At 41.4% G+C, this 13,695-nt stretch overlaps 2 long non-coding RNA genes across 2 annotated transcripts; both read left to right on the top strand.

Moving 5' to 3' along the window:
* The first annotated feature begins 1,484 nt into the window (after positions 1–1,484).
* LOC122000312 lies at positions 1,485–2,390 on the top strand. The gene is made up of 3 exons (XR_006117070.1): positions 1,485–1,868; positions 1,952–2,172; positions 2,324–2,390. It is a non-coding gene; the product is annotated as an uncharacterized LOC122000312 (long non-coding RNA).
* Positions 2,391–8,848: 6,458 nt separating this feature from the next.
* Positions 8,849–9,760, top strand: LOC122000311. Its single transcript, XR_006117069.1, has 3 exons — positions 8,849–9,238; positions 9,322–9,542; positions 9,694–9,760. It is a non-coding gene; the product is annotated as an uncharacterized LOC122000311 (long non-coding RNA).
* Positions 9,761–13,695: the final 3,935 nt, after the last annotated feature.

Here is a 13,695-nt window from a genome sequence, read left to right as displayed (position 1 = left end):
TTCATGAAGCTCAAAACCTAAGTTAGTATGCTCATAGGTTTCTTGATGATATGTTATAAAATGGGATAGAAACTTGTACTTATATGTTGCTTAGAAGTTCATTTCCTACATGATGGAGTTTCGGCCATGATGAATCCTTAGGGTTCATGAAGCTCCAAACCTAATTTAGTGTGCTTATAGACTTCTTTATGATATATGATGGAATTAGCTAGGTGTTCATGTTACATGTTGTTTAGAAGTGTATATTCTTGGCTTATGAAGTTTCGGCCATGATAAGAATTTAGGGTTTCATAAAGCTCAAAACCTAATCTAGCATGCTCATAGACTTCCTTATGATACGTTAGCAATTTGGCTAAGTATTTATGTTCATGTGTTGCTTAGAAATTTACTTCTTGTTATATGATGTTTCGGCTATGATAAGGTGTTAGGGTTCATGAAACTCAAAACCTAATTTAGTATGTTCATAGACTTCTTATGATATGTTATGAGATTTGCTAAGTATTCATGTTGTATGTGGCTTAGGAGTATTCTTTTGTTATGAACTTTCGGCCATGACTATAACTTAGAATTCAAGAAAGTTTTAAACTTAAAATTAGCAAGCCATGAATTTGTTTATGATATGTTTTATGTTTAAGTGTGCATGCTTTATGATAAGATCAGTAACATGTTGATTATGTATGTTATGAATTATGCATGAGATGATCCTTATGATGATTATGTACTCAAGCATGTATGATTTCAATATGTTGCATGCTCATCCATGTAAGCTTATGAACCAAGCATGATAATGGTTTTATATGATGGCCATGTGCCAAGAATGCATGCCTTATGATATGATAAGAAAATGGCAAGGAGTTGCTTCCCTTAAGTTGGGATTAAGAGCACTCTTCATGATTAAGACAAGAGCATGACATTTATGATGATATGATATGACAATTATGATGATATGATATGCATGACATGTACTTTACTTTGTATGGCTTGTACCAAGGGTGGGCTCCATAAGCGCCCCTAGACCGACGGACTATGAACGGGTCTAGTAAATGGATGGGCTCCTTAGTACGCCCCTAGACCGACGGACTATGAACGGGTCTAGATCCCTAGTAGGTTCGGGGCTAGCTACCCTGTCCTAGGGATTGCGCGCATTTATGTATGTATGTTGTACAAGCCGGGCCCTCATGATGATGATATTATGTTCAAGTATTAAAAGATTTGTATAAAGATATTTTGCACTCAACATGGCATATGTTTTTGTAAAATACTGAAAATTAGCGAATAATGATAAGGGATTTTTCTGGAATTTTTAGAAATTTTTCGGGAATTTTTCGGAGCTCGTACGGACGAGTTCACGAGGATAAAAGCGGGACCCGGAAAAGCCTGTTTAGGCTACCCGATTTAAGCGAGGAAAAGATTTTATTTATATGTCTTATTCCTTTTTATTTCCTTTGTTTTTGTTTTTCGTTTTGTTGTCGCCGAAACCGAGCCAAAGCCGCACCCCTTCCTTCTTCTCCCCGACGCCGACGCGCGCTTCACCTTCTTTGCCCTAACCGGCGCCGACGCCGACGGTTTCTTCCTCTCCACAGCCGAGTGATCTTGTGCCCTAGAGAGCAGCAGCAAGTCACCACCGCCGCACCTCCCCGTTGCACACTGCGAGCCGATCTTTGCCCTCTACCTTGCGGACCCGTGCCCTAGATCGCCGGGAGCCAGGAGCGTGCGTCGATGATAGAGGTCTCCGATCAAGAAGGGGAATCCTAGCTCTAGTCTTGACCCTTTCTCCTCATCGTCGGCTTGGATTTACCGTGCCGTGCCCTAGCTCCAAGCTTCGGCTCCTCTTTAGGGCAAGGGTGTTTCGGTAAGGTAACAACAAGGTGAGTTAGGTTGTGTTGTTTGATCTATGATCTCTATTGCTATCTTTACTGGATTCGATTGATTCCAACCTTGATCTGGACAGTGGAGAAGAATTTCAGGAGGTGAAGTTCTGTTCTATTCTGTGGTGTATATTTCTTGATCACCTGAGATGTTATCTTCATCTGATCAGTGGGAAGGATTTTAGCAGTGAGGCTCTATTACTGTGATGCTGGAATTGTGATTATTGAGGTGTTATCCAGCAACTTTCCCTAACCGGTAGCAACATCTTTGATTGTGATCTATTGGTGATCACCTTGGATTTGGGTAAGTTTTTAAAGGTTAATTATTACTTTGTTTAAATGATACGAATTAGGTATATGTGTAGATTGATTAGGATTTTGCCCTAATTTAGTCTTAAAGATTTTATTTAGCTATTATATGGATTTAGCTAAATAAAATATATATGTATTGTTAGTGGACACAGGACGTTGACGAGAGACGAGCATCTTGACGTTGGATTTGACTGGATTGGATCTACAGTTAAAGGCGGGTACCTCTTGACTTATCTTTTATGATATTGTCATTGGATATGCATAGTATTTTATAACTACATGCAATGAACATGTTTGTCTTTGGTATGTCACTGTTTGATATCCTTAGCATGTTAGGTTTGTCACCTGTGATGTATCCGTGCTTATATCTCGTGATTTGTTGCCATGATTATCTTGATACTATGAGTATCTTAGTTTCTAGAGTGACATACCATGCTTACTGAGGTTAGGACTAGGATTTGGATTGTGGTTTCTGGCCTGTGTATCTAGATTATCTGATACTTAGGTTTTTGTGCCATATCAGATTTGTGTACCTCTATTTGTATATCATATATGATTCGGGTGTTTAGACCCTGATTCTTTGATCTGTGTATATTGTTGGTACATATGCTATGGAAGAGGGATATGATTTGGGTCTAGGTTGTTATACCTTAGAGGACTTGTATACCCTAGATCCGTGGATTTGACTTACTGATACTGTGGTACCCATATTATGTATATATGGATTTTCTATCTGATCGGGATATTCCATACTTATTATGTTCAGGACATAGGGTTATTGATATTCTATCTGACTGTGTACTCTAGATCTTGGTATGTGACCATCGCTTTTACAGAGTACCCATTTTGTATATATGGATATGGTTATGTTGATCAGTTTTGCCATGTTTAGTGTCATGCATCATGATTGCATCTTTGTCGATAGTCGACTCCATTGTTGTTGAGCACATCGCCATGGATCCGCACACACCACCACTCATGGGTTAGTGGTCGATTCGGGCAGTGTTGCAGCAGGGACTTTGTTTGGCTACGTTGGTCCGCTCATGGGTAGTGTGACACAACGTGTTAGCGGCAGGGATTCCTCCCGTCATCGTGTACCGGGGAGTTGAGAGCATTGAGCTCCCCATTTATGATTTGGGGTCACGGGACAAGAGTACTCCGACAGCATCCGTCCACTCGGTCACTCATCGGGAGCAGTGACGACAGCACGTTGTCACAGCCCTACCCACTCGGTCTCGCCATTTGTGTGTGAGATGGCTGACGTCGGGGTGACCAGGACGCATCATTGACATCATATGCATTGATGCATTTATTTCTTGTGATTGTGTTTGCTGCATTTGGTTGGATGCATATGTTTGACATGCATACAGGATTTAGGGCACTTTCGGTTTGACGACCCTTTTGTTTGGATAGGAGTTCCTGGTGAGTACAGCTTCCTTAGTTACCTTTCAGTTTTGCATCTTTCCTAGATATATGATTAGGAAGCTGTATTCCATGTTTATTACTGTTAGATATATCTTACTAGGCATGTCTATTGGTATTCGCTGAGTTGTTGAACTCACCCCCGTGGACTCTATATTTTTCAGGTACCAGGTTATTTATGGTGTCGCTTGGAGCATCCTGTCTGCTGGTCCCCACGTCACATCAGAGGACTTATCAGTTCACGTATGTTTTTGTTTGTTTTATGTATCGGTTTGTTTAGCTCTGTACTCTGGTTTTATTTTTGGAGTGTTGACGTTGTTATGTGGTATTTTGTATTTATGTTATTGGTTGTGTAAGTCTAGCCGGCTAGCAGTTTTGTGTTTTGGTTTTGGTACAGCCGAGTGGGCTGCTTTATATTTAACTGCGTGGTTGTGATTGTTTGATATTAACTGCGTGGTGTTTGTTTTCTTTTATTGTTATTATTCCAACCGCATGTGGTGAGGTATATAGTGCTTGTAGAAAGTTTGGTTATGCTGCGGGAGATCTCAGAAATTTCTTGGACGAGACTCCTCTGGGCGTGACAATTAGTGGTATCGAGCGGTGTCGATACTTGCTACGTATTCGGATTTTAGATTTATCGATACCAATCTATTTGGTATTAGAGTTCGACTTCTCTATTTTTTCCGTGTTTGATTTTGTGTTTTGGTTTTCTCGATGTGACTTTTCGGGACTGGCAGCAGGACATCTCCAAGCTATAGAAGGTATGTTGGTATACTGTTATCCTATTATTTAGTTAGTGTATGCATTGTTGACTGTGATAGTTATGACACTTTGTATCTGGTATCTGTCTGATGTTGTAGCCATATTATATGTGATGGGATAGTCACTGATCTTGATCGACCTTAATAGAGATTAAGGAATATAATCTCTGTTGATTTTTCATATTTTACCATTAGTAGTATTAGCTTTGGTTAATACTAATTGGTTAGGAGATGGAGGCACATATCAGCCTCTGTTGTTATTAGTGTGTAGTAGATAGTACCTTCATATTCATGTTGACTAGTCAGTAGAATACCGATATACTTTAGTTAGTTTTCGTCGGTAGATGATTATTGTACTCTGGTTAGATCGGTCAATAGAAAACTGATTTACATATATTGACTTGGGTTAGTCGTGGGTTGATTTACCCTAGACGCTTGTAGAGGTTTTATTGGTTCTTGATTAGTTAGTAGATGACCGATTAGTTTTGCTGATCCGATCAGTAGGGGATTGACCTACTTTACTTTTAGATGTTTGAATCTTGGGTTATTCGTGCTTAGTTGGATAACTTGAGCACAACGAGTACCTAGCTTATACTGATGTGGGAAAGGGTTGAACTAGCCATATACTATTGATGATTTTGTCAGTCGATAGAGGATCGATGTATCCTATTCTATGGGTACTGTAATTTTAGACTGTATGTACCTAATTGGATAACTTAAAAGATGACATAGGGTTATGTGGTAGATTGGATTAAATATGCTGATTTTGCATATCTATGAAGTGTGTATATGATTGATATGAGTGGAAGAAGTTCTATGATGGATAGTTCATTTGTGGATAGTGAGATATTCCCATCTAGGTATGGTTATTGTAGGTTCCTTGTGGATTATAGCTATTTAGTTAGCTGTACGTGTCTGATTGACATATTGGAGGTATCTTGTTGATTATGTGCGATTTGTGAATGCACCTGAGTTTTAGTATGCTTTATTGGAAGTATTAAGTGATTATACTCATTTGGTATGTGTTGTGAGTATTATTTGAGGTGTATTGCCGATTATACCTACGTTGATTTTTGCACACGTGTTCGGTATGTATTGTTGGAGGTATCATGCTGAATATACCTGAGTTGTGTGTGTGTTTGGTGTATACTAAATGGAGGATTATGTCGATCATACATATGTTGTGGGTGCACGTGTGCCGGGTGTATGGTTGGTAGCATCATGATGATTCTACCTATGTTAAATGTAGAATATTAAATGTCTACATTTTGATACTGGTTGTTTTACCCTGTCAACTAATTCTCCCATTAGTGGGTGACCGACCCATTAGGAGGATGATAGAGTTGACTATGGATTTGAGTTGCTTACTGGGTGGTTATACCCTAGGCTACCCACATTGATCTGTGGTAGAGAGATCTTGTGCAGTCTCTAGCTAGATAGTTAGGTGCTTGGGCACTTATGTATTGTTGTGGTAGAGCGTAGCTCCCACATGTTATGGATCGTTTGTGGTAGAGCGTGCTCCCACATATTACGGATTGTTTGTAGCGGAGCATTGCTCCCATATTTATTGTGGATATTTATTCTGGATTATTTGTGGTGGAGCGTTGCTCCCACATATGGAGGATTTCTTGTGGTAGAGCGTTGCTCCCACATGTATGATATTTCGTGTGATAGAGCATTGCTCTCACACTGGAGGTTCTATTCTTTGATGATTATATATCGTTGGTGATTAGATCTATTTATTGTTGAGGATCTCATGGTTAGGAATGTCTGTGATACGGACATTTTGTGTCTTGGTTTTACCATTAGTGCTTGTGGTGCCCTAGATGTTATCATAGACTCGATGATATGGGTATTCCTAGGATGTTTAGATTGGTTTCCATTGTCTTTGATGACGATGTGGTGATCTATTTCGGATCCGAGGTGAGTCACGTACACCACCTTTGCATAGATCTAGAGATGATTCGACGAGAATATCTATATGTGATTATCAATAGTGCTGATTTGGATTGTCTTATAAGATGATGTTTGGGACACACGATCACCAGTAGGAGTGTACCGTGGTTCCACAGGAGATAGAGGTTGTTACCGTTGGGAGCAGCCGAAATCAGTGCAGGAGATCCGCAGACCTTGGGACTGACAGGATATTACAGACCTTTCGTCGAGGGTTTCTTTCGCATAGTTATGCTACTTACACGCCTGACCTAGAAAGGCGTGAAGTTCACTTGGACTGAGGATGACAAGACCAGCTCCTAGGAGCTGAAGTGGAGACTAGTGTCGGCTCCGATTTTTTGGTTTTACCTTCTGGAGAGAACGGATATGTCCTCTGCGCCGACGCATCTATTCAGGGTTTGAGCGCTGTTCTGATGCAGCACGATAGGGTAGTCTCCTACTTCTCGGCAGTTGAAGGAGCATGAGGAGAATTACCCAGTACATGATTTGTCGTGGGCCGCCATTATTTTTGCCTTGAAGATTTGGCGATATTATTTATATGGTATTATATTTGAGATTCTCACTGATCATAAAAATCTCAAATACTTGTTCACTTAGAAGGAACCTAATCTCCGACAGAGGAGATGGATGGAGTTCCTGAAGGATTTTGATTATACCATTAGCTTTCATTTGGGGAAAAGCTAATGTGGTTGTCGTTGTAATTAGCGGGAAGTCTAGAGTGACTTTGGCTTGCCACCGAGTTGTGGTCACAGACTGGTTATTATGGTTGCTCAGTGTCGATCAGGACGAGGATCCGAGAGCCCTAGGCTGTATTTGCGGGTTATTTGCAACCAGATAGTTTCCGGGTAGCAGACCTAGTTCACACGAGACGAGGAGGATATTATATACATCCGAGACAGATTATGCGTACCTCAGTCTCATCCGGTCTTACAGGAGCTACTTTGGGAAGCTCATTACTCTCGATTTGCGATCTACCCAGACGTGACCCGCATGTATCGAGATTTGAGGTGTTCTTACTGGTGGAACGACATGAAGGAACACATCACGGATTTTGTAGCTAGATGTCTTGTCCGTCAGCAGGTGAAGGCCGAGCACCAGATACCTGTCGGTTTATTTCAGTGGATTCCTATTCCCGAGTGGAAATGGGAACATATTACCATGGACTTTGTGGTGAGTTTGCCGAGGACATGATGAGACCATGACGCGAGTTGGGTAATCTTTGATCAATTACCCAAATCTGCGCATGTTTTGGCTAATCGGAGGACAGATTTCCTGGATCGATTGGTAGATCTGTTTTGCCGGGGGATCATCAGATCACGTGGTGTCCCGTTGATTATTATTTCGGATGGAGACCCCGATTCACGTCTCGTTTTTGACAGAGTTTGCAGTAGGCCTTTGGGCACGCAACTCTGTTTCAGTACAACTTTCCCTCCGCAGACGGATGGACTGTTAGAGCGGACCATTCAGACTCTAGAGGACTTGCTGAGGTTTTGTGTGTTGGATTTTGGAGGCAGTTGGGAGGACCATCTGCCATTTGTAGAGTTCGCCTACAACGACAGCTTTCTTTTGGCTATCCAGATGGCACGTTGAAGCGATGTAAGGTAGGTCTTATAGGACACCCACCCTCTGGGATGAGGTTGGGGGAGGCCCAGTTGTTGGGACCTCGTAGAGCTTAGCAGAACGAAGAGTTGGTCCGTATTATCAGACGGAGAATGTTAGAGGCGCAGGATCGCCAAAAGAGTTATGCTGACCGGAGTCGGAGACTCTTAGAGTTCTCTATTAGCGATCATGTATTTCTGCGAGATTCACCCACGAAAGGAGTAAAGAGATTTGGCCCCGAGGTAAGCTAGCTCCGCGATACATTGGACCTTTCCAGATCTTGGAGAGGATTGTAGCGGTAGCTTATCGTTTGATACTACCATCGTTCCTGTCAGGTGTTCACGACGTATTCCATGTGTCTATGCTGAGGAGGTATATATCCGACTCGACAGATTTGTTGACAGATATCTCAGTTCCTATTCAGCCTGACGTCACCTATGAGGAGGTTCCGGTATGGATTCTAGACCGGGAAGAGCGTCAGTTGCGGAACAAGACTATCCGACTGGTTAAAGTCGGATGACAGTATCATATAGACGAGGAGGCAACTTGGGAGCTCGAGGATATCATGCGAGCACGATACCCCATCTTTTCACTTGAGGTGTGTGATATAATTTACCGTTCAACATTTATACTCTTTACCTGTTGTTAGTATTTGCTGATGGTAGATAACGAAATTTGGGGACCAAATTTTTATTAGTGGGGGAGAATGTAAAATACTGAAAATTAGCGAATAATGATAAGGGATTTTTCCGGAATTTTTAGAAATTTTTCGGGAATTTTTCGGAGCTCGTACGAACGAGTTCACGAGGATAAAAGCGGGACCCGGAAAAGCCTGTTTAGGCTACCCGATTTAAGCGAGGAAAAGATTTTATTTATATGTCTTATTCCTTTTTATTTCCTTTGTTTTTGTTTTTCGTTTTGTTGTCGCCGAAACCGAGCCAAAGCCGCACCCCTTCCTTCTTCTCCCCGACGCCGACGCGCGCTTCACCTTCTTTGCCCTAACCGGCGCCGACGCCGGCGGTTTCTTCCTCTCCACAGCCGAGTGATCTTGTGCCCTAGAGAGCAGCAGCAAGTCACCACCGCCGCACCTCCCCGTTGCACACTGCGAGCCGATCTTTGCCCTCTACCTTGCGGACCCGTGCCCTAGATCGCCGGGAGCCAGGAGCGTGCGTCGATGATAGAGGTCTCCGATCAAGAAGGGGAATCCTAGCTCTAGTCTTGACCCTTTCTCCTCATCGTCGGCTTGGATTTACCGTGCCGTGCCCTAGCTCCAAGCTTCGGCTCCTCTTTAGGGCAAGGGTGTTTCGGTAAGGTAACAACAAGGTGAGTTAGGTTGTGTTGTTTGATCTATGATCTCTATTGCTATCTTTACTGGATTCGATTGATTCCAACCTTGATCTGGACAGTGGAGAAGAATTTCAGGAGGTGAAGTTCTGTTCTATTCTGTGGTGTATATTTCTTGATCACCTGAGATGTTATCTTCATCTGATCAGTGGGAAGGATTTTAGCAGTGAGGCTCTATTACTGTGATGCTGGAATTGTGATTATTGAGGTGTTATCCAGCAACTTTCCCTAACCGGTAGCAACATCTTTGATTGTGATCTATTGGTGATCACCTTGGATTTGGGTAAGTTTTTAAAGGTTAATTATTACTTTGTTTAAATGATACGAATTAGGTATATGTGTAGATTGATTAGGATTTTGCCCTAATTTAGTCTTAAAGATTTTATTTAGCTATTATATGGATTTAGCTAAATAAAATATATATGTATTGTTAGTGGACACAGGACGTTGACGAGAGACGAGCATCTTGACGTTGGATTTGACTGGATTGGATCTACAGTTAAAGGCGGGTACCTCTTGACTTATCTTTTATGATATTGTCATTGGATATGCATAGTATTTTATAACTACATGCAATGAACATGTTTGCCGTTGGTATGTCACTGTTTGATATCCTTAGCATGTTAGGTTTGTCACCTGTGATGTATCCGTGCTTATATCTCGTGATTTGTTGCCATGATTATCTTGATACTATGAGTATCTTAGTTTCTAGAGTGACATACCATGCTTACTGAGGTTAGGACTAGGATTTGGATTGTTGTTTCTGGCCTGTGTATCTAGATTATCTGATACTTAGGTTTTTGTGCCATATCAGATTTGTGTACCTCTATTTGTATATCATATATGATTCGGGTGTTTAGACCCTGATTCTTTGATCTGTGTATATTGTTGGTACATATGCTATGGAAGAGGGATATGATTTGGGTCTAGGTTGTTATACCTTAGAGGACTTATATACCCTAGATCCGTGGATTTGACTTACTGATACTGTGGTACCCATATTATGTATATATGGATTTTTCTATGCTGATCAGGATATTCCATACTTATTATGTTCAGGACATAGGGTTATTGATATTCTATCTGACCTGTGTACTCTAGATCTTGGTATGTGACCATCGCTTTTACAGTACCCATTTTGTATGTATGGATATGGTTATGTTGATCAGTTTTTGCCATGTTTAGTGTCATGCATCATGATTGCATGCTGTGCGATAGTCGACTCCATTGTTGTTGAGCACATCGCCAGTTACATGGATCTGCACACACCACCACTCATGGGTTAGTGGTCGATTCAGGCAGTGTGTGTTGCAGCAGGGACTTTGTTTGGCTACGTTGGTCCGCTCATGGGTAGTGTGACACAACGTGTTAGCCGGCAGGGATTCCTCCCCGTCATCGTGTACCGGGAGTTGAGAGCATTGAGCTCCCCCATTTATGATTTGGGGTCACAGGACAGGAGTACTCCGACAGCATCCCGTCCACTCGGTCACTCATCAGGAGCAGTGACGACAGAGTGCACGGTTGTCACAGCCCTACCCACTCGTGTCTGACTGGCGTCAGGGGTGACCAGGACGCATCATTGACATCATATGCATTGATGCATTTATTTCTTGTGATTGTGTTTGCTGCATTTGGTTGGATGCATATGTTTGACATGCATACAGGATTTAGGGCACTTCCGGTTTGACGACCCTTTTGTTTGGATAGGAGTTCCTGGTGAGTACAGCTTCCTTAGTTACCTTTCAGTTTTGCATCTTTCCTAGATATATGATTAGGAAGCTGTATTCCATGTTTATTGCTGTTAGATATATCTTACTAGGCATGTCTATTGGTATTCGCTGAGTTGTTGAACTCACCCCCGTGGACTCTATATTTTTCAGGTACCAGGTTATTTATGGTGTCGCTTGGAGCATCCTGTCTGCTGGTCCCCACGTCACATCAGAGGACTTATCGGTTCACGTATGTTTTTGTTTGTTTTATGTATCGGTTTGTTTAGCTCTGTACTCTGGTTTTATTTTTGGAGTGTTGACGTTGTTATGTGGTATTTTGTATTTATGTTATTGGTTGTGTAAGTCTAGCCGGCTAGCAGTTTTGTGTTTTGGTTTTGGTACAGCCGAGTGGGCTGCTTTATTTTTAACTGCGTGGTGTTTGTTTTCTTTTATTGTTATTATTCCAGCCGCATGTGGCTGAGGTATATAGTGCTTGTAGAAAAGTTTCAGATTGTCTGCCGTACAGGGGAGATGCTGCCGAAATTTCTTCGGACAGAGACTCCTCTGGGGCGTGACAGTTTTAAAAAGGCATTTTGCATAATGCACCCATGCTTATATGATATGTTTCTTCCTATGTTTCATGATATGTTATGCTTCTCATGATTTACCTCATATGATTACTTTGTTTATGATATGTTAGAAACATGATTCATAAGAATATGTTATGATAAGAAACTATGCTCACCTATTGATGATTATGATTTTTCATTGATGATATGCTTGTATGATTAAGCTTGAGATACAGATTTTGTGAGTAGGAAAGAATCTTACTGAGCTCGTGTGCTCATAGCTTACTTCCTTGTACCACAGATAAAGGCAAGGGATGGATGACCTAAGGGAGCTGCAGGAGAGACAAGGAGGTGTGTGTGGCAGTGGCTCAGCTAAGACAAATAAGACCTGCTATAATGTTTTGTTATGTTTGACATCAACCATTGTAATTATGTTACATTCCAGTATAACTCTATGACATTTCCGCTGCTTTATGTTATAAGAAAGAATGGTTGAATATGTATGTATCCTGGAATAGTTAAGTAAGTCAGTAGCCCCGTCCCTTTGAGTAGCAGGGAGGGCGGGCGTTACAGTTTGGTATCAGAGCCAGGTTAGCCTTCCCACTGCACACAAATCGAGTCTCTTTCTACAGCTCCAAGTAAGAAATTATTTTTATGCTTAGTAAGATTTCGTTACGATGCTTATGCTCAGTCTAATTATTTCTTTTATGTTTATGCTCAGTTTATCTATTTATTTCTTTTATGATGCTTATGCTCAGTTTATTTATTTATTTTATGATGCTTATGCTCAGTTTATTTAGTTATTTCTTTTATGCTTATGCTCAGTTATTTATTTATTTTATTCATAATGTTTATGCTCAGTTTATTTAATTATTTTATTTATGGTACTCTAATAGTATGCATGCTTACTTTATTCTTTTAAGTCACAATTTTAGTTTAGGTTGCATGATGGTAGGTTAGGGGTGATAATAACACAACAAACTTATATCTAATTAGAAATGACATTAACCTTTCGTTAGTCCGGTTAGGAACGATAATAACTTACGCTAGCTATGTTGTCATTAATGAAGATAAGGATGGCTAGAAGACGTAATACCAGAGCAGAGGAAACAACACCTCCACCTGATTTGATGCATGTAGTTACCGAGCTCCAGCGTCAAGTTACGGAACAGCAGCAAATGATCATTGCTCTGCTAAATCAACAAGGAAATCCTGCCACCCCGCCAGGACATCAGAACGTAGTACCAGTAATACCTACAGCGGTACCAGTACCACCGAAACCAATTTTAGGATATTTTTACAGAATTTTTAGAGTAACGGAAGTAGCAAAAATAAATAGAAAATAAAAACGGCCTAAGCGGGAATTGAACCCGAGACCTACGGTTTACGGATAATGTTAGTAACCAGTTGAACCCAGCAGGGCTGTGCTGAAAGGAAAGGGAGGCAATTAAATTTATATTAGAGTTGGGATGAAGTTACCCACTTAATATAAATAGAAAATTTAAGTGGGGTTTGGTTTATTTTTAATTGGTTCGGCAATTTCTCCTCCTCACCCTAACCTCACGCCGCACCTCTCCCTCTTCTTCTTCCTCTCGGCGCCAATCCTAGGGTTCCCTCCCTAGGGCCCCAAGGTAATCTTCCGGCGACAACTCCGGCACGAGGACGCTCTTCTTCGCGAGAGGAACGCATAGACGCGAGAAGATTGTAGAAGGGGTCGTCTCCACCGGAATTCTAGCGAATAGAATTGTAAGGAAATTAGCGTACGAGGTAAGAAACCCCTCACCTGCAGTATAAGTAGCTTCCGTTTGGTTTTCTATGCATCAGTTTAGTTATATGCAGATTTTTCCGACACATAGGGTGTGTTTAAACCCTCCTCGCAGATTAGGGATCTAGTTGAGCACCTCTAGATGGGCCAGACACGTTGTTCTCCTTCAGTTGGAGGCTCTAGATGTTGTCGGGTGCCTAGAGGTGGTCTCCCTATTAGAGGGGAGAGTTGGAGCACACCAAGTGTTCGACAAAATGATTAGTGTAGCTAAGTACTACCCCAGATATTTTTAACAGCTCAGTTAAATGCATTAGTAGCATTTAAATCAGAATATTAGTCTAGTTCCAGCTTACATGGGACTACGGTCCAATGGGTGGGCTCCCACAGTCGCCT

The sequence above is a fragment of the Zingiber officinale genome, chromosome 7A (genome assembly GCF_018446385.1).
Source record: "Zingiber officinale cultivar Zhangliang chromosome 7A, Zo_v1.1, whole genome shotgun sequence".
NCBI classification, from domain to species: Eukaryota; Viridiplantae; Streptophyta; class Magnoliopsida; order Zingiberales; family Zingiberaceae; genus Zingiber; species Zingiber officinale.
Note: the sequence above shows the minus strand (reverse complement) of the source record. Positions and strands in the feature narration are given on the sequence as shown.